The sequence below is a fragment of the Pleurodeles waltl genome, chromosome 6, assembly GCF_031143425.1.
Source record: "Pleurodeles waltl isolate 20211129_DDA chromosome 6, aPleWal1.hap1.20221129, whole genome shotgun sequence".
Lineage (NCBI taxonomy): Eukaryota > Metazoa > Chordata > Amphibia > Caudata > Salamandridae > Pleurodeles > Pleurodeles waltl.
In genome coordinates, this window is record NC_090445.1 from 1566769276 (window position 1) to 1566787666 (window position 18391).

Genomic DNA, 18391 nt, shown 5'->3' on the forward strand with positions numbered 1-18391 from the left:
GAAAGTAATGTGTTGTTTTCAATAAACTTAGAGGAAATGCCTACTCGACGTGACAGTCTGTACGTGAGTCAACGCTTCCTGTGTCTTGGATGTGGCGCCCGGCCATCATTCTCTCTTCCCATCAGGGCAGCTTCAATACTTACTGTGTGAAATTACATTATTGCGCTGCACAGTTCAGAAGGTGCCAGGATGTGATGTCTCCAAGAAAAGAGGTACCACCGAGGAGTGAAAGAGGAACCTCTGTGGAATATTACAACACTGCCGTGGTCTCACTGAAGCAGTCGACCGGATGCTGTCTGATGAGCACAGCTGTTCGCCAAGCAACTGTCACGGATGCACTAAGGTTTACTCAGGTATTTCTGTCTCCTTTTCAAATAAAGGCTTTTTTTTTAAAAAAAGGTGCATAAACACAGATGAAGGAATACATTTTAAAATACCAATAAAATGTAAATTCCCAGCCCATGTATTATTGTTACTATTATTCTTGTTTTTGTTGTTGTCATAATTAGTCATTATTTTTAGATATTTCAAGAGCTAAAACTTCAAATGATCAAATCCGTTGGTCCAACTCCTGCTGTTTGTTGGTCTCTGGGGTGGTTACAGGTCTCTCCAGGTGCAGTTTGCACACCCATTTTTATCTGGTTCCTTCCGGTAGCCCACACTACTCATGCTGGTTGCTAGCTCTTCTCATGGTCATTCCTGATGGTGGTTTGGTTTCACTTTTGATAGTGCTCCTGGTTGCTGTTGGTGGTGTTTATTAGTCTTTTCTGCTCCATTTCGGACCAACCCAACTCCAGTTTAGGAAAAAGCTGAAGACACACCTCTTTAAAGAATAGTAAATGTCGATGCAATAACTTTCCACCTCCACTTTGAGAATTCAGCTTCTTCTTCAATCACTTATTGACTGTATCTTTAACTTTGACGGTATTATATCGCTCTGCTGATTTTTGGCTAGCTAGACACTATACAAATGCCACATACATAAAAACATTCTGGTGGTGTTTGCTGTCCTCTCCTGACATAGTTTGATGTTTGTTCATCCCATCCTAGGGGAGGGCGATTGAACTTCTAGTGGTGTTTGCTGGTGCTGGGTTTTCACTGAGTGTCCTGGTTGTTGGATTGTGGGTTAGGGGTACTTCAAAAGATTTGCAATCTTTATATATACTTCAATTAAGTATTCAGTATTTTATTTATTAACACTTCTGTTTCTTATGAAATTACATCGCTCTTCATAAGACCTTCTTATTGTCAACAGGTGTTTCACAATAATCTTATTGCTTCTTCAGGACTTCGCAGCTTAAACATGGAATCCTTTTACCGATTAGAAGTCAAGCATAGTATTTTGTATGTTCAACAACATGAAATATTCTTACTAACTTGCCCCATGTTGGTTTTCTTTATGATCAGTTTACGCCAGTTTGTTGAAAACGGGCATGGTAACCCATGGGTAAACAGAAGCGTTAATAGTCAATGCTCTTGTTTTATATCGAAACATGTTTGGTTGGAGTATTGAATGACTAATCAATTAATATACACTGGTCAATCACTCAATTATAGAGGAATGACTGAAAAGCTATTCAAGTGCTCCTAACTCTTCTTCCAGCATTAATTGAGATTACGCTATGGGGCAACACACTGTTACATTGTTGGCGGTATGGCACTTTTCATATTCAAGTTGCCTTTAGTATTATATATTCTTATGGTTGTGTTAGCTGGTCCCTACTGCTAGTGCTTAATAATTCCTGCCAGTGATGTTTGCTAATCCCCCGTTGGTCTGTGTAGATATCTCCATGTAAACTTTGTGGCTCATACCTTGAGATATTTGGAAGCCCCAACTGGGGGTGTTTTAAGGTACCCTGTGGTGGTGTTCACTGACACTTCCTGGTTGTGTTTGTCAGCTGCCACTGGTTGTTTTCTATCCTATATTGGCTGCCTCCACCAATGACATTTGCTCTTTCTAGGTGGTGGTGGTTGCTGGTCCGTTCTAATTGTGTTTGTGACCTTCCCTCCCCCCTTTTGGGCTGCTTACTGGTTCATTAAAGTGACCTATTGATGCTTGATTGTCTGTTCCGTGGTGTGTTCAGGTCCCATTTGTTGGTATTTATTTATTCTTTATATGGTGTCTGCTAGTCCCTCCTTCTGGACATTTGAGCTTCCAGTGATTTTGATACTCTATCATTGAAACATTTGGTGATCTCTTATGATATTGTTTGCTGGTCCCTTCTGTGGAGATTACTGGCCTCTGTTTGTTGGGTTTGCTGGTTCCTACATATCTTGTTTACTGGTCTTTACTTGTGGTGTTTGGTGCCCCATATTTGTTTATTGGTGCCCTCTGGTGAAGTTTGGTTACATTTTCTAGTGGCTTCCCTGGCCCTTATAGTTTTCTCACTCATCAAGGTATGTTTGCTGGCCCTTCCTGGTGATGCGTTGAGGTTTAGCTCAGTGGTGCTTGATGGTGGCATAACGTGTGTCCCCCACATGGTGTTTACTAGAACAGCCCTAGAATTAGCTGCTGGTCTCTCCTGCTCTGTTTCCTAACCTGTCTTGCAGTTTTATATTATACAAAGCCGTTGTGTAGTTAGTGGCCCTTCCTGGTAGGAACCCGTTGTACGTTTTCTGGTCAATGGCTTGCTTAGCTCCAATTCTGAGAATGCTAATATTCTTAAGATGGGTTCGAAATAGTTTCTGAACTTTTGTTTGTGTTCTGCCCTTAGATTCATGCCCAGGCAGGCTGATGTTCCCAGCGTCTGTTGTCAGCTGCATACCCATTTCTTCACTCAAGATAGTTATTTGTATTAAAAGAACAGGGAAGTCCCTGGTGATCACAGATATTAAGGTGACATCGTAATGTGCTGAGTGTTCATAAAGATATAGTCATCTTTTCTGGTGATGCAGAAGTAACATTTGATTTCTTTATCAGAAACCGCACAACGACTGAAAGATTTTAAAGCAAAACTTTTGTAAAGATTCATGTGACATTAAGAAGATAGTATTGCTGTATTTTTACTTACCTTTTCTAGCCAAGATGAAGTAAGCATTGCAACGGAAGGAAATAAATCGGTAATTATTTGCTGCGTGAAATCCAAACTAAGCTCGGCTGAATGGAAAAATATCAGATAATGCATCCTTCGTAGATCAGATCAATTTTCGTTTGAAGCAGTTCCCTGTTTGACCCTTCCCCTGTCTTTCCTGAAGTCTCTTCGGAACACTTGACAGTATCAGCCTTTCATATAATTTAACTTATACATTTTAACAAGTGTAATGTTTAGGTCAATGTGGCTAAGTAAGTTTGAATGGAAAGAGACAGCATAGTATAAATTTTCTGTTAGCAATAGAGATATTCGTACAATAATTAGAAGCATTGCCTTGAAATAGCCGGTGATACATCTTATAGTTAAACTTATTTCCTGTTAAATCCAGCTTTCTGTTTCTTACTAAATGATATGGCAAAGCAAGCACTGACAAAGGCAATGGATCGCCCCCTTTAACAGGAGACTGCCTTTACATTGCGTATTCCAGATCTTGTTTGTGTTGTCATTGGTGTTTACTTGCACTGTATTTTTTACCTTTTGCACAGGTGCTATAAGATTTCACCTCAGTGTGTCTGTATGGGAACGTGTGTGGGCATGGTTGTTAATCTTTCTGTATTTATGTGCTGTCAGTCAATATACCCGTAAGTGTGATTGTGTGTCTGGCGTTAGCCAAGACTTTTTGAAATTTGTAAAACTTATAGGGGCTCTCAACCAGCCCTCTACATTCACTAGTCTGTGTGTCATTCATTGTTTTCACTCACTACAGACAGCTCACTTCAGCCATTGGATAACTTCACTGTGAGTGATGGCATTCCAGCTCTTTTCATCCATTGGTTTGTTGTGACATTGACATTTTTCTTCTGCTCACTACAACATGTAGCATGCAGCATTGGGTCAGCCCTCTTCAGCCACTGGCCAACTTCACTGTGAGCGATGGCATCCTGCTCTTGCACAATGTGCACTTACATAGAAAAATCAGGCCCCTTCAGTACCACGGTCTAGTGGTCCACTGTGATTTTTGATGAAAAAAATGGACAAGAATGTTTGCTGAAACAAAAATGGATTTTGTAATACGTTTTTACAAAAAACATAAAGCAAAAACTAATTGGCAAAACCAAAAGGTTGGTAACCAATGCCAGACATATTGGCTTTGCCAGTGCTTGGTTATGTTTGCCATTCTGTATGTGTGCTTGTAAGCCTTTTTGTGCGGTGCCACGACACCTACCGCCACTTAACACCAGGGCCACGTATCTTGTTTCAGTGATGATAGTGACGCTTCTATGCTAGGAGCAGAGTACAGAGGGCTTATCACTTCACAAGGCAATGGTGCTGTTTCACTACTGCACTACTGGTAGCTCGGCCCTGTGCTCTCTGTAGGGTGCAGGCTCCGGGGGGTTCGTCATGCTCCGGGGCCCGGTATCACTGCAGCTGATTCATTAACAATAGCTGAGCCGGGTGCTCGGAGATGGGACTAGGCTGCAGTGCGCTCCTTACACTTTGTGTCCCTGGTATCACTTCACTTGCTGCACTAGTGACGTCTGTGCCCCCACGCTTGGTGCAGGCAGCAGTTGGCTCCATAGACCCTGATGCCACTGCACCTGCTCACTAAGCATAGCTGTGCCCCTGCAATGGGTACAAGGTGCAGTGGGCGTCTCAAACACATGGGCCCAGGTGCCACTGCACCTGTTGCACTAATGATAGTTGTGCCCCTGTGCTCGGAGCTGGGAGCTGTGGGCTCCTGAAACCTATGGCCCCCCGTGTCACTGATATGTACACCTCTGTGTTGGGAACTGGCTGCAGTGATTACATAACACCACTGTGCCCCGGTACCACTCCCCTTGCTGCACGAATGATGGCTGTGTCACTGTGCTGGCAGCACCTTGCAGTGGGCTGTTTGCCCCTGTGGGCCCCAGCGCTATTGTACCTGCTGTGCCTCTAATTGATGCTCCCCTGTGCTTTGTGCTCGAGTAGGCTGCAGTGAACCCCGCACCCCGGTCCCAGGTGCTACTGCACCTGCCGCATTAATGAGTGCTATGCTCCTGTGCCAGGAACGGATTGCAGAAGTTTTCACCCACCCCCTGGGCACTGCTGCACTAACGATAGAAGCACCCCCATCAGAAGTTGAAAGGACCGGATTACACAGGCCTCGGCAATATGTAAATGTTTCTAATAACATTAGTTTAAAGTTTATAAACCGGCCTTGGCATTCTTGGTTTCGGGAGGGAGGTTGGGAGGGGGGGGCGGGATAGGAGGACTGAGGGGGTGTGAGGACAACAGAAGACTAAAAACAACCTGTATTAACCATAAGCAGAAAACGATTTGCGCCAATACACAATGTAGTTTATCGTACGCAGCAGCCAAATGTTTGGTTTTGGAAGCAAGCTGCAATGGGCTCTTCATACACTTTGCCAACAGAGATGCTGCACCTGCTGCACTCATGATAGCCCTGTCCCTGTGCTGGGAGGAGGATGCAGCGCGCTCCTCTCACCCCTAGTCCCTGGTACCACTGCATTTGATGCACTAATGTTAGCTGCACCCCGTGGTACATGCTAGAATCAGGCTGCATGGAGCGCCTCATCCCCCTGCACATCTTCACACCGCACTTGCTGCATTAGAGGCAGCTGTACCCTGTACTCTGTGCTATGTGCATGCTGCCCTGTGCTCCTCAATCCCCTGCATCTGCTTCACTAATGATAGCTGTGCCCTGCGTCTTGGTCCTCACATCTCTTCAGCCCAGTAGCGCTGCACTTGCAGCACTAGTGACAGCTGCGCCTTGGGCTCCATGCTGGGAGCAAGCTTTATTGGGCTGATTACCCCTAAGGCGACCTAGTGGCGCTGCACCTGCTGCACTAATGATAACTGTGCAGCCTTGTCCAGGTGCCATTGCATCTGCTGCACTGACTAATGCACTCAGGGCAGAGAATGTGGCGCTCCGGTCAGAGACCCCGACTTTGAAACTGGGGAACCATGTTCGAGCTTCGGCCTCAGCTCAGCCTCCTGTGATTCGGGGCAAATCACTTAATCTCGTGCCTAACAAAACATGAATGTGACCTTGTGTAATGTAACTGGTGCTCATACTTTCGGTAGAGTCTTCATATGAAACTGCAAAAAGAATAAAACAGTGATAATTGCTGTTCTGTGATCCATGCTGGGAGCAGCCTGCATGGGCTCCTCGCTCCCGCACACATTGGCATGCCACTTGCTACGTTAAAGATAGGTGCACCCTTGTCTACCGTGTTGGGACCAGGCTTCAGTGGGCGTTACATACACCCCTTGTGATGTTCCTGAAACCTCGATCACCACAAGAGCCACCTTTTATGATTTTAATGAGACCTCCATTACCATAACACTCATCCCCATGATGTTCATGAGACCTTGATTACCACAAACCCACCCCCATAATATTCTTGAGACCTCAATAACAACAGCACCCACCCTCCATGATGTTCACGAGATCTCGATTACCACAAAATGCACCTCTCTTGATGCTCCAGAGACCTCAAAACCTACCCAACATAGTGTTCATGACACATCAGATAGAGAATCCTTCTTTTCTGAAGTGAACAAGACACAACCTGAGGCTTCAGTAACTTTACCTTCAGGATGAACTAAAGACTCCATCTGAGGCTACAGCACTCCACTCTTCACCATGATCACAAGACTCCATCTGAGGCTACAGCACTCCACTCCTCACCATGATCACAAGACTCCCTCTGAGGCTATAGCCCTCCACTCCTCACAATGATCACAAGACTCCATCTGTGCACTTGACCCCACTGTAGGCTGTTGCACTCCAGCCTCACAACAAACACAAGCCTCTACCAAGAGCTTCAACACCCTACCCACTTGTTGTGTACCCCAGGCTGTTGCCCTCCACCCTCACAATGAATGCAAGACTCTGAAGCTACTACACCCCACCCGCTTGATGTGCACTTGACATCGCATGAGGGTGTAGCACTCCACCCACCCAACGGACACAACTCCATTCGAGGTTATAGAACCCCACTGTCATAATGTATGCAAAACACTGCCTCAGGCTTCCCTGCCCATCATCAATTGCTTTGCCCATTATGATGCTCAAATCAAGTGATTTGCATTTGTTCCCTGCTGTGTAATCTGTGTATTGTTTTTTATATGGCTTATTGGACTTCTTTGTGTTCCTGTTTTGTACTGAGGTACACAACTAGTTGACAGAAGTATCATATAAAATGTGTGAAGAATGAATACATGAATAGTACTGCTGTTGACAATGACATGGACGGGACTGGTCCTGAGAACCCACTTGAACAGGTGTTTGCCCAGATTGAATGCTATTTTCACTTTAAGGGCATCCTGCTAAAGATTGCCAAAATATCAGCCCCGACCACAGGTGTTTTCCACTGTGGTGGAGTAACGAAATCTGTGCTGTTCTTAGAGAAGTTTTACCAAGAGGAACTTCATCGAGAGATGCAAAGGAAAGATCATGTGTGCGTTTGCTTCAGTTTCTCAACTTTGGTTTTACAAAAAGCAATATTGCATAATTTCCTGGTCTGAGACTTGTCACAAAATGTGATTGGAAAAAGAACCACAGGCAACACAAACGAGATGTCTGTAGGTTGGAAAAGCCTCAGTGAATTATAACGTGACTAAACGAAAGAAATAATTAAATATAACAAATAATTTGTAATTTAATAGACAAAATCCCTCCAAGGAGTAACGTAAATTTGAATAGCCCAATTTACAATTGCATTCATGAATACAAGTAGTACTACCTACTTAGTTCCCTGAATATTCCAATTTTAGATATTTTGGGGTTAATTTACAATGGCATATTAGAGTACAGACTCCACAAAATTCAGATAATTAGGACGTTGTGGGTAAAATATAAAAAGGAGTTATTTTTCATGAAATAATAATGTGGGATAAAACCATAATTCTTAGACACATCATGAACAGCAGCCCACCAATACTACAGAAATCGCCACCCTTCAATCTTCAAGCCTATTGGCATCATGTGCAATCAGAAACTTAGGGCCTGACTGATGGACGAGTTACTCTGTCACAACGGTGACGGATATCCCATCCACCGAAATCTAAATCTAAATCCCATTATATCCTGTGGGATTTAGATTTCGGCGGATGGGATATCTATCACTGTCGTGACAGAGTAACTCATCTGCCAATATCTAAATCAGGCATTGAGGCATTTAAATCCCACACCAGCGCCAGCTTTATAGCAATTCTAATGCTCGTTGTCACTGTAAATAGGGCTTGTAAGATGATGGGTAATACAAGCAAATACGAATGGCAGACACTTAAAGCATAAAAACATATTCTCAGATTTTGAAGACTTCAGGGAAGGGACAATAAAAAGCATGTAAAGTGAAAGAGAAACTGAGAGCAGGAAGTTGAAAGTGTTTTTTTCTGCAATATAGCTCGTTTAAGGTAGGGGTGGGCAAAAAATTCCGCTCTGCCTGGGGTGTTCTCATAGTTTGCCATCATCGAGTTCTGCTTTGAGTAAGGAGTTCTGGCAAAACTCCGTCAACCACCCCGTGAAAGAGTTTTTTCTTGCGCTTGGCTTGCCAAAGTCCAGTTGTCGAAGGCGAGCGAGAATTTGCATTCTCCTGCACAATTTTCGGGTACTAGAATGCATCCTGGCAAGATTTCTCAATGCGAGCGGTCGCAACAGGTTTTAACCATTCGCGTTGAGAGAGCTGGTGCTCAAGTAGAAAATCCGCTCAAGAGGCAGAAAGAAACAGCACCTGGCGTGTCTTGTGGTGCAGTTCGTGCTGATTCTACAGTGTGTAACAAGCTCCCTGCACTAAAAATCAGTGCAAGCAGCATGATGCGCCCATATTCCGCTCACTCAAGGAACTCTGCGGAATCTCGCAGAATGTTTATGTAACTCTGCAGAATTCTGCAGAGTGAAACTCTGCAAATTCCGCCCAGCCCTAGTTGCAAGTGTAAAATTAGGATTTGGGGTCGGAATGTTGCTGTTGGCTAGCCCCAACATGTTTAATTTAGCAGGGATGGAATTGAATATAAAAACATGGTATTATCTGATGAAGTAGTTGCCCAATGGCTAGAGCTGCCGACTTTTGAACTGGGGAGTCAAGAGTGAATCCCATCTTCAGAATAACATCCTGTCTTTCTGAGCAAATCACCCAATCTCCCTGCGCCTAAAAAATTGAAAAATCCGTATTCTCTTAGAAATCATTTTAATGCCCTCAACAGGAAAAAACAAACATGTCTTTTGTGGCCTCCAGTTTTGCCTTTGCATACTTAACACTTCATTTTATGTCTCTTTCTCAGGCTAGTACCTTTCATTCAATATTTCTGCTTCCACCGCTTCTGCTGGACTTTATCAAAAGTCCTTGTTTTTTGTGTTTTTGGGGGATGGGTGCGTGAGTTGCAGCTCTGGTAGTGTCTGTTTGAAGCCTCACCCGCTCTCCGTAGCCGAATCCTCTGACTATCACCTATCAGGTCGAGCCTACTAGACAGCGCATTTGTTGTTTGTTGCAATGCATACTGTGGTTTAACAAGTACATAGAGCGGCTCTGCGCCTGATCATTAATTACCAAACTGCAAACCTCGTGTACTTCTCTCCTCTTGCCCTCTGTGTTCCTATCTGTTGTCTGAGAGCTTCTTCCTGCCACCCTGCCTGTTGTGCTCACCCGCGTGCTTCCCCTATTGTCCCCCCTCACCCTCCGTGTTGTTCCTTTCCACCCATGCCCTCCATGCCACTTCTCACCGCCCTCCCCTTTTTTGCTTTGGCTGAGGTGCCCACCTCCCTTCCCCGTGTTGCTTCGGCTTTTGCCCATTTCCTGCCTCTCCCACCATTGCTTAGGCTCTGTTGAGGCCCCCGTTGCTGCCATTCCGACCTCACCTGCTCGCTTAGAAAATAAAAAGACGTTTTACATGTTTTATTTTCTTTTTAGTTACCAATCCAAGTAAGATTCTGTCCTAGAATTTATTTTTTAATTTTTAAACTTTACTGGGATGCTCTGCAGTGTGGTTAAAAAAATAAATTGGCAAAGCCAATATGAAAACCAGGATAGACCTCTTGGCTTTGCGAATGCTTGTCTCTCATGGACGGGCAGACTCAGGGCCTTGCCCCCTGCAAGGCCACAACCCCTCTCACGTAACACATTTTTCATTAAGTTTGTCCATCATGCTTTACACTGTAACCATTATCTTTGTCTTCTTACCCTATATATCAGACCCTTAAAGTTTATGAGTGATCCCGTACGCCAATTGTCCATGTCATGTCATGTACTTTTGCTGTTGTTCTCTGTGTGCTCACTGCCCAGATGACTGCTATCTGCTGTTAGGGTGTCTGCATAGGATGTCAGCCAGATGACCGTTTTCAAACTGAGGCCCATATTTATACTTTTTGATGCAAAACTGCGCTAACGCAGTTTTGCGTCAAAAAAATTAGCGCCGGCTAACGCCATTCTGAAGCGCCATGCGGGCGCCTTATTTATTCAATGACGTTAGCTGGCGTTAGCCGCCGGCGCTGCCTGGTGTGCGTGGAAAAAAACGACGTACACCAGGCAGCGCCGGCGTAGGGGGATATGGGGCTTGGGCGTCAAAAAATGGGGCAAGTCAGGTTGAGGCAATTTTTTCGCCTCAACCCGATTTGCGCCATTTTTTTTCACTCCCAACCCCCCATAGAAATGACTCCTGTCTTAGCAAAGACAGGAGTCATGCCCCCTTGCCCAATGGCCATGCCCAGGGGACTTATGTCCCCTGGGCATGGTCATTGGGCATAGTGGCATGTAGGGGGGCACAAATCAGGCCCCACTATGCCACAAAAATAAATAAAAATAATTACTTACCTGAACTTACCTTAATGTCCCTGGGATGGGTCCCTCCAGCCTTGGGTGTCCTCCTGGGGTGGGCAAGGGTGACAGGGGGGGTCCTTGGGGGCATGGGAGGGCACCTCTGGGCTCCTTCAGAGCCCACAGGTCCCTTAACGTCTGCCTTTTGCAGGTGCTAAAAAATGGCGCAAAAGCGGCCGTACGTCATTTTTTTTGACCCGCCCACTCCCGGGCGTGAATTTTGCCCAGGAGTATAAATCTGACGCACATGCCTCGGAGTCGATTTTTTAGACGTGAACGCCTACCTTGCACCTCATTAACGCAAAGTAGGTGTCCACGCTAAAAAATGACGCAAACTCCATGGACTTTGGCGCTAGACGCGCCGAACGCCAAAGTATAAATATGGAGTTAGTTTTGCGTCGAAATTGCGTAAAAAAAAACGACGCAATTCCGGCGCAAACGGAGTATAAATATGCCCCTGAGTGTGGTGGAAGCCATATTGAAACTTCATGAGAAGCTTGAGATGCTTGATAATTCTCAGAGGAACATCGATTTAAGGCTGAAAGGTGTTCCAGGAGAAATTTCGAGAGACCATACCAGGTCTTATGGAGTAAGTGCTAGCTGAATTCTTGCAACTGAGTGACATAAACTGGTGGATAAGGAAAGCCTACAGACCCTACCACAGGCCTCAGAAATTCAGTGATGAGATTGGTGGTACAATGCAGGTGGTGATGCAATCTGCAGACTGGAGGGTCAGCAGCGTGCAGGAGATAACCTAAAGGTAAACTGGGGTAATGATCAGAAAGAAGCACCTTTACTACTGCAGACCAACATCCTCCATTCCTAGCTAGAAAGAGGGCCTTTATGTATAACAAGCAGTATGTCGGGGCAAAGGCTTACATCTTCTGTAGGCTCTCCTTCAAAGATTCAGAGTGGAATACAAGACATATAAGTTTGTATTTTCACACAGTCACCTGGCAAGGTCTTTCATGGAGAGTTTAGATCCATAGGGAGGATGAATTTTTCATGACCGGTGGCGGTGTGCTGACCTGTGGTGTATTCTGAGGGATGAAGGGAGTAGCTTCCATTGGCATGAAACCAGTGCACAGAGGCCAGAGGGACCCACAGAATCCTGATTTCATCTGAATGTTATAACTCAAACAGCAGCCAGTGGCCCATCTCCACCCTGGGACCCATGATGACACTGGCTACACTACTGTCAGGGATAATGTTGTTGCTAGTTCTTTAGACATTATGGGACCAGGGACAGCTGCTCTGTATACTGGGAATATTGATTTATTTCTCTGTTTTCTATCTGTGTTCCCTTTTCTTGCTCTATCCTCCTCAAGGATCCTCAGAAACTACAGCAGGTGGTTGCCCTCCTGCACATTAGACATTTTTTAGTTTCGATCTTTTAAGCATTTTTCTTTGATCAATTATCATACAGGCCTTACTCGATCCAGTGGCGTAACAAAACCAATGAGGCCCCCTGTAAGGTATGGAGATGGGACCCCCTGAAGTTCAGTTATTTGTTTCCTATAGTCACATCAAACCAACCAATGTCTTAGGCCCTCATTATAAGTGATCTCCAGATACTGATTTGGGTGTAAACTGGAGTTTGCATGTAAATTGGAAGTACAGGTAATGCAGTACCAGTTGTGCTGTATTACCTCATGTGATTACCCTGGCTTTTTCTGGAAATAAACTCACTAAATCAGAAATGGAGGAAGTAATCCCTGGAAAACGCCCCATAATTTTGGAATTGTGTGCTGAAATTGATGCAGAAACATCTATTTTCAGTGGTGTTGCCCATTCCATAAAGGATAGCTGTTGGACCTGGCTTTTTGACAGGGACATCCCCAAACTTTTTGCCTCCTTCCTCCTATTTTTTCTGACCTGTTGTGTTGGCTTTTGACCTCTGGGCACTTTACCACTGCTAACCAGTGCTAAAGTGCATATGCTCTCTGGGTAAATTGTACTACTGATTGGTTTATCCATGATTGACTATTTAATTTACTTGTAAGTCCCTGGTAGAGTGCACTACATGTGCCTAGGGCAGGTAGATTAAATGCTACTAGTGGGCCTGCAGCACTGGTTGTGCCACCCACCTCAGTTGCCCCTTAACCCTGTCTCAGGCCTGCCATTGCAAGGCCTGTGTGTGCAGTTTCACTGCCACTTCGACTTGGCATTTAAAAGTACTTGCCAAGCCTAGAACTCCCCTTTTACTACATATAAGTCATCCCTAATTTTGCCCTAGGTAACCCCTAGAGCAGGGTGCGGTGTAGGTAAAAGGCAGGACATGTACCTGTGTAGTTATATGTCCTGGTAGTGTGAAACTCCTAAATTCGTTTTTACACTACTGTGAGGCCTGCTCCTTTCATAGGCTAACATTGGGGCTGCCCTCATACACTGTTGAAGTGGCAGCTGCTGATCTGAAAGGAGCAGGAAGGTCATATTTAGTATGGCCAGAATGGTAATACAAAATCCTGCTGACTGGTGAAGTCGGATTTAATATTACTATTCTAGAAATGCCACTTTTAGAAAGTGAGCATTTCTTTGCACTAAAATCTTGTTGTGCCCTTCAATCCACGTCTGGCTAGGTTTAGTTGACAGCTCCTTGTGCATTCACTCAGACACACCCCAAACACAGGGTACTCAGCCTCACTTGCATACATCTGCATTTTGAATGGGTCTTCCTGGGCTGGGAGGGTGGAGGGCCTGCCCTCACACAAAGGACTGCCACACCCACTACTGGGACTCTGGCAGACAGGATTGAGCTGAAAGGGAACTTGGTGCATTTCTTAGAGACTCTTTGAAGTCACCCCCACTTCAAAGGCACAACTTAGTATAAAACAGGGCCTCTGCCCTACCTCATCAGACACTTGCTGGAGAAGAAACCTGAACCAGAAACTACATCCTGCCAAGAAGAACTGCCTGGCTGCTCAAAGGACTCACCTGTCTGCTTTCTACAAAGGATTGCTGTCTTGCTGTTGCCCTGCTGCCTTGCTGAACTCTTGTCTGGCTGTGAAAGTGCTCTCCAAGGGCTTGGATAGAGCTTGCCTCCTGTTCCTTGAAGTCTCAGGACCAAAAAGACTTCTTCCTTTCACTTGGACGCTCCGTGCGCCGAAAATTTCGACGCACAGCTTGTTTCGCGGCGAGAAAAACGCCGCACACAGACGCTGATCGACGCGACGCCCTCGGGACGATCGAGACTTCGACGCACAACCTCGCAAGGACAAAGCCGCCCGACTTTCCAGGAGAAATCGACGCAACGCCTACCGTGAGTGCGAAACTTTGATGCACGGCCTCGCAAGGACAACGCCGCCCGACTTCCAAGGAGAAATCGACGCGACGCCTGCGTGAGACCAAAATTTCGACGCGCAGCCCCGCAGAACGACGCGCAGCCGGAAAATAAGCAGGAGAATCCACGCACAGACCCGGGACATCTGGTAATCCCCGCGATCCACAAAAAGAGACTGTCTGCGCGCCGGAAAACGACGCCCGACTTCCCCGCGTGGAAAAGAACGACGCAAGTCTGTGTGTGCTGAGAGGAAATCGACGCACACACCCCTTTTTCCACGCATCTCTTCTCCTGTGGCCCTCTGAGGAGATTTCCCACCAGAAACCAGGTACTCTGTGCTTGAAAGACACTTTATTGCTTTTTAAAGACTTAAAGACACTTAATATCACTTTTCAGTGATATCTTTACAAATTCGTATTGCAACTTTGATCGTTTTGACCTACAATTACCCAGATAAATATTATATATTTTTCTAAATACTGTGTGGTGTATTTTTGTGGTGTTATGCTATGGTGTTGTATGATTTATTGCACAAATGCTTTACACATTGCCTTCTAAGTTAAGCCTGACTGCTCGTGCCAAGCTACCGGAGGGTGAGCACAGGCTGATTTTGGATTGTGTGTGACTTACCCTGACTAGAGTGAGGGTTCTTGCTTGGACAGAGGGCAACCTAACTGCCAACCAAAAACCCCATTTCTAACATTGGTGATCAGCGGTGAGGATAGGACTTGTGCAGTGACATACAGTAGCTAAGTATTTCACTACCTACCCACAGTTGAGGGTCAACTTGATCTTTCATTTTTTTTGCTTTTGGTTCTCTGATGTCCTCCTGGATATACTATTGATATTTTGGACTTTGGATTTTGGTTTTTGCCGGTAAGACCTTGTCAGCAATGAGATTGCTTACCTACTCACTCTTTGTGCCTACTGACCACCTCACTAAGGCTGACTTAAGGAGGCTTTGCAGAAAATGGGGCCTTCCTGTATCAAGGAAATCTACTAAGATGGAAATGCTACATGCCTACGTAGTCTGGGCAGAGAGAGAGGCAGAAAAAAACCAAATGACTAAATACCCCTCAGATGAGGAGGGGGACTACTCAAATGAGGAGGATGACGACTCAGATGAGGAAAGAGATCCAGTGAGAGCAGAATGGCTCCGAGCTCGAGAGCGGTGGGTGGAAGAACTAGATGAGTTTCTTGAAAGGGCTGAGGCAACAAGTCTCTTAGCCCGGGAAGAAGAAAAGATTGCAGCTCAGGAGCTGAGCTGTAAAGAGCTGAAACTGGAGGCCGGAAGGGCTGAGTCCAGTTCAGATGGTGGCAGCAAAAATCTTGCATCCAGTACTGCTGAAGAAGGGCACAAGCCCAGAGATGTGGTGCCCAACTTGAAGAAGGGAGTTGACACACCCCAGGTGGTTCAAGAGTATGAGGTAGTTCCCGTTATGCACAGGGTCCCTGAGAAGGATTGGGGAACTGGCACAGGGAGTCATATTCCTACTGGGGGGAGGGACACTTTACTGACTCTAGCAGAGAGTGACAGAGAAAAGGGTTCCCCCCTGGTGGACGTCCTGGATATAGAGTGTAGAGACATCCCAGAAGAGTATGGGTTGAGTGTCAGGGACAGGCAGATACTGTCTCACCAGTCTCAAGAGGGTGACATAGAGTGCTTTTCCAAGGCTGAGTTACTGGGTGGTTGGGTGAAGGGTACTGTGGTTAATACATGTGAAGGGCAGAGTGATGTAATTGCTGGAGAGCATATGTCTGGTCCTTATTTTCCAGAGCTACGCCAACACCAGGTGGAGTGTGAGTTCTCTGACCCCAGGGAACTTACAGTGGAGGCAGACTTTTGGGTGAGTACCAGAGAGTCTGAAGAGGCATTTGGGGGTGCTCCTGAAGGGAGTGGTCTAGGTGGTTCCCGACCAAGTGAGGTGGGAGAGGAGTGTAGTGTCCCAGGTAGGTCTCAGAGCCTAACCTGTACCGTAGGGCCACCTTTTGAGGGAAGCCCCGCAGTGTCAGAAGAACTTGGGGGGATGACTGTAGACAGCATCCCAACAGTTCTGGTGTCTGGCAGTACCACTCCTAGTGAGGGGGTGCAGAAGTCCAGACATAGGGTTGAGAGGGGGTGGCAGACCCCAGTGGAGGATCTTGAAAGTCAGGGGTCAGCTCTGAGAGCAGAGCCCCCCAGGAATGACCCAGGTGAGACCGTTTCTGGTTTGGTGGAAACCCAGACTCTGCCGGATGGGCAGAGGTCGGGAGACCTGCGCCAACCAGACTCTTGTGTGGCCCTTGGGGACGGCGTGTCCCTTGTGGGGGGTGAGAGTGCCCCCCAGGAAGTCCTGGCATGCCAGGCAAAGATTCAACCTCAGGGTGGTGACTCTGGGTTGGATAACCGGGTTCAGAGGTTAAACTTTGACCTGGTGGGGGGTAGATGTGCCCCCCAGAAAGTCCTGGAATGCCAGGCAATGGTTCAACCTCAGGGTTGTGACTCTGGGTTGGCTTACCAGGTGAAGAGGTCAAACTCTGACCGGGTGGGAGGTAGGTGTGCCTCCCAAGAAGTCCTGCTGTGCCAGGCAATTGTCCAACCTCAGGGTGTTGACTCTGGGTTGGATGGTCAGGTTCAGAGGTTAAACTCTGACCTGGTGGGGGGTAGGTGTGCCCCCCAGAAAGTCCTGGCGTGCCAGGCAGTTGTCCAACCTCAGGGTGTCGACTCTGGGTTGGATGGCCAGGTTCAGAGGTTAAACTCTGACCTGGTGGGAGGTAGGTGTGCCTCCCAGAAAGTCCTGGGGTGCCAGGCAATTGCCCAACCTCAGGGTGGTGACTCTGGGTTGGCTAACCAGGTTCAGAGGTCAAACTCTGACCTGGTGGGGGGTAGGTGTGCCCCCCAGAAAGTCCTGGTATACCAGGCAATGGTTCAACCTCATGGGGGTGACTCTGGGTTGGATATCCAGGCTCAGAGGTTAACATCTGACCTGGTGGGGGGTAGGTGTGCCCCCCAGAAAGCCCTGGTGTACCAGGCAGTTGTCCAACCTCAGGATGGTGACCCTAGGTTGGAGAACCAGGTTCAGAGGTTAAACTCTGACCTGGTGGAGGGTCAGTGTGCCCTCCAGAAAGTCCTGGCGTGCCAGGCAATTGTTCAACCTCAGAGTGCTGACTCTGGGTTGGATAACCGGGTTCAGAGGTTAAACTCTGACCTGGTGGGGGGTAGGTGTGCCCCCCAGAAAGTCCTGGCGTGCCAGGCAATTGCTCAACCTCAGGGTGGTGACTCTGGGTTGGATACCCAGGTTCAGAGGTTAAACTCTGACCTGGTGGGAGGTAGGTGTGCCTCCCAAGAAGCCCTGCTGTGCCAGGCAATTGTCCAACCTCAGGGTGTTGACTCTGGGTTGGATGACCAGGTTCAGAGGTTAAACTCTGACCTGGTGGGGGGTAGGTGTGCCCCCCAGAAAGTCCTGGCGTGCCAGGCAATTGCCCAACCTCAGGGTGGTGACCCTGTGTTGGGGAACCAGGCTCAGAGGTTAAACTCTGACCTGGTGGGAGGTAGGTGTGCCTCCCAGAAAGTCCTGGTGCGCCAGGCAATTGTTCAACTTCAGGGTGGTGACTCTGAGTTGAATGGCCCAGTTCAGAGGTTAAATTCTGACCTGGTGGAGGGTCAGTGTGCCCTCCAGGAAGTCCTGGTGTGCCAGGCAATTGTTCAACTTCAGGGTGGTGACCCTGAGTTGAATGGTCAGGTGCAGAGGTTAAACTCTGACCTGGTGGAGGGTCAGTGTGCCCTCCAGGAAGTCCTGGCGTGCCAGGCAATTGTTCAACTTTAGGGTGGTGACTCTGAGTTGAATGGGCAGGTGCAGAGGTTAAACTCTGACCTGGTGGGGGGTAGGTGTGCCTCCCAGGCAGTCCTGGTTTGCCAGGCAGTGATCCAGTCTGAGGATACAGACCCTGGGCTGGAAGACCAGGTTCAGGGTGTCCCCCCGGACCTGGAGTGAGGGGCTACTGATAACAGTGCCCCTACCATGTTGTCTTCTGAGGAGGCCACTCCTAGTTGGAGGGTGCTGGACCCCAGAAGGGAGGGCAGGGGGAGGGAAGCCTCACCCCGGGCCCTAGTCCAACCTGAAGGTACAGGCCCCAGGTTGGAGGGCCAGTTGCAGGTTAACAGCCCTGCACTGGTGGAGGAATGGTACAGGGTGACTTCTGTAAGCACTCTGACCATGTTGGACTCTGGGGGTACCGCTCCAGGAGGGAGGGTACAAAGCCCCAGAGGGGAGGACCAG

General features: G+C 47.1%; 1 protein-coding gene across 1 annotated transcript in view; it reads left to right on the forward strand.

Moving 5' to 3' along the window:
* Positions 1–226: 226 nt before the first annotated feature.
* Positions 227–18391, forward strand: part of LOC138301140 (lysophosphatidic acid receptor 6-like) — a 33845-nt gene continuing 15680 nt past the window's right edge. Inside the window, exon 1 of the mRNA XM_069241283.1 lies at positions 227–353. The gene's annotated coding sequence lies outside the window, so the exon portion shown is untranslated. The remainder of the gene's footprint in view (positions 354–18391) is intronic.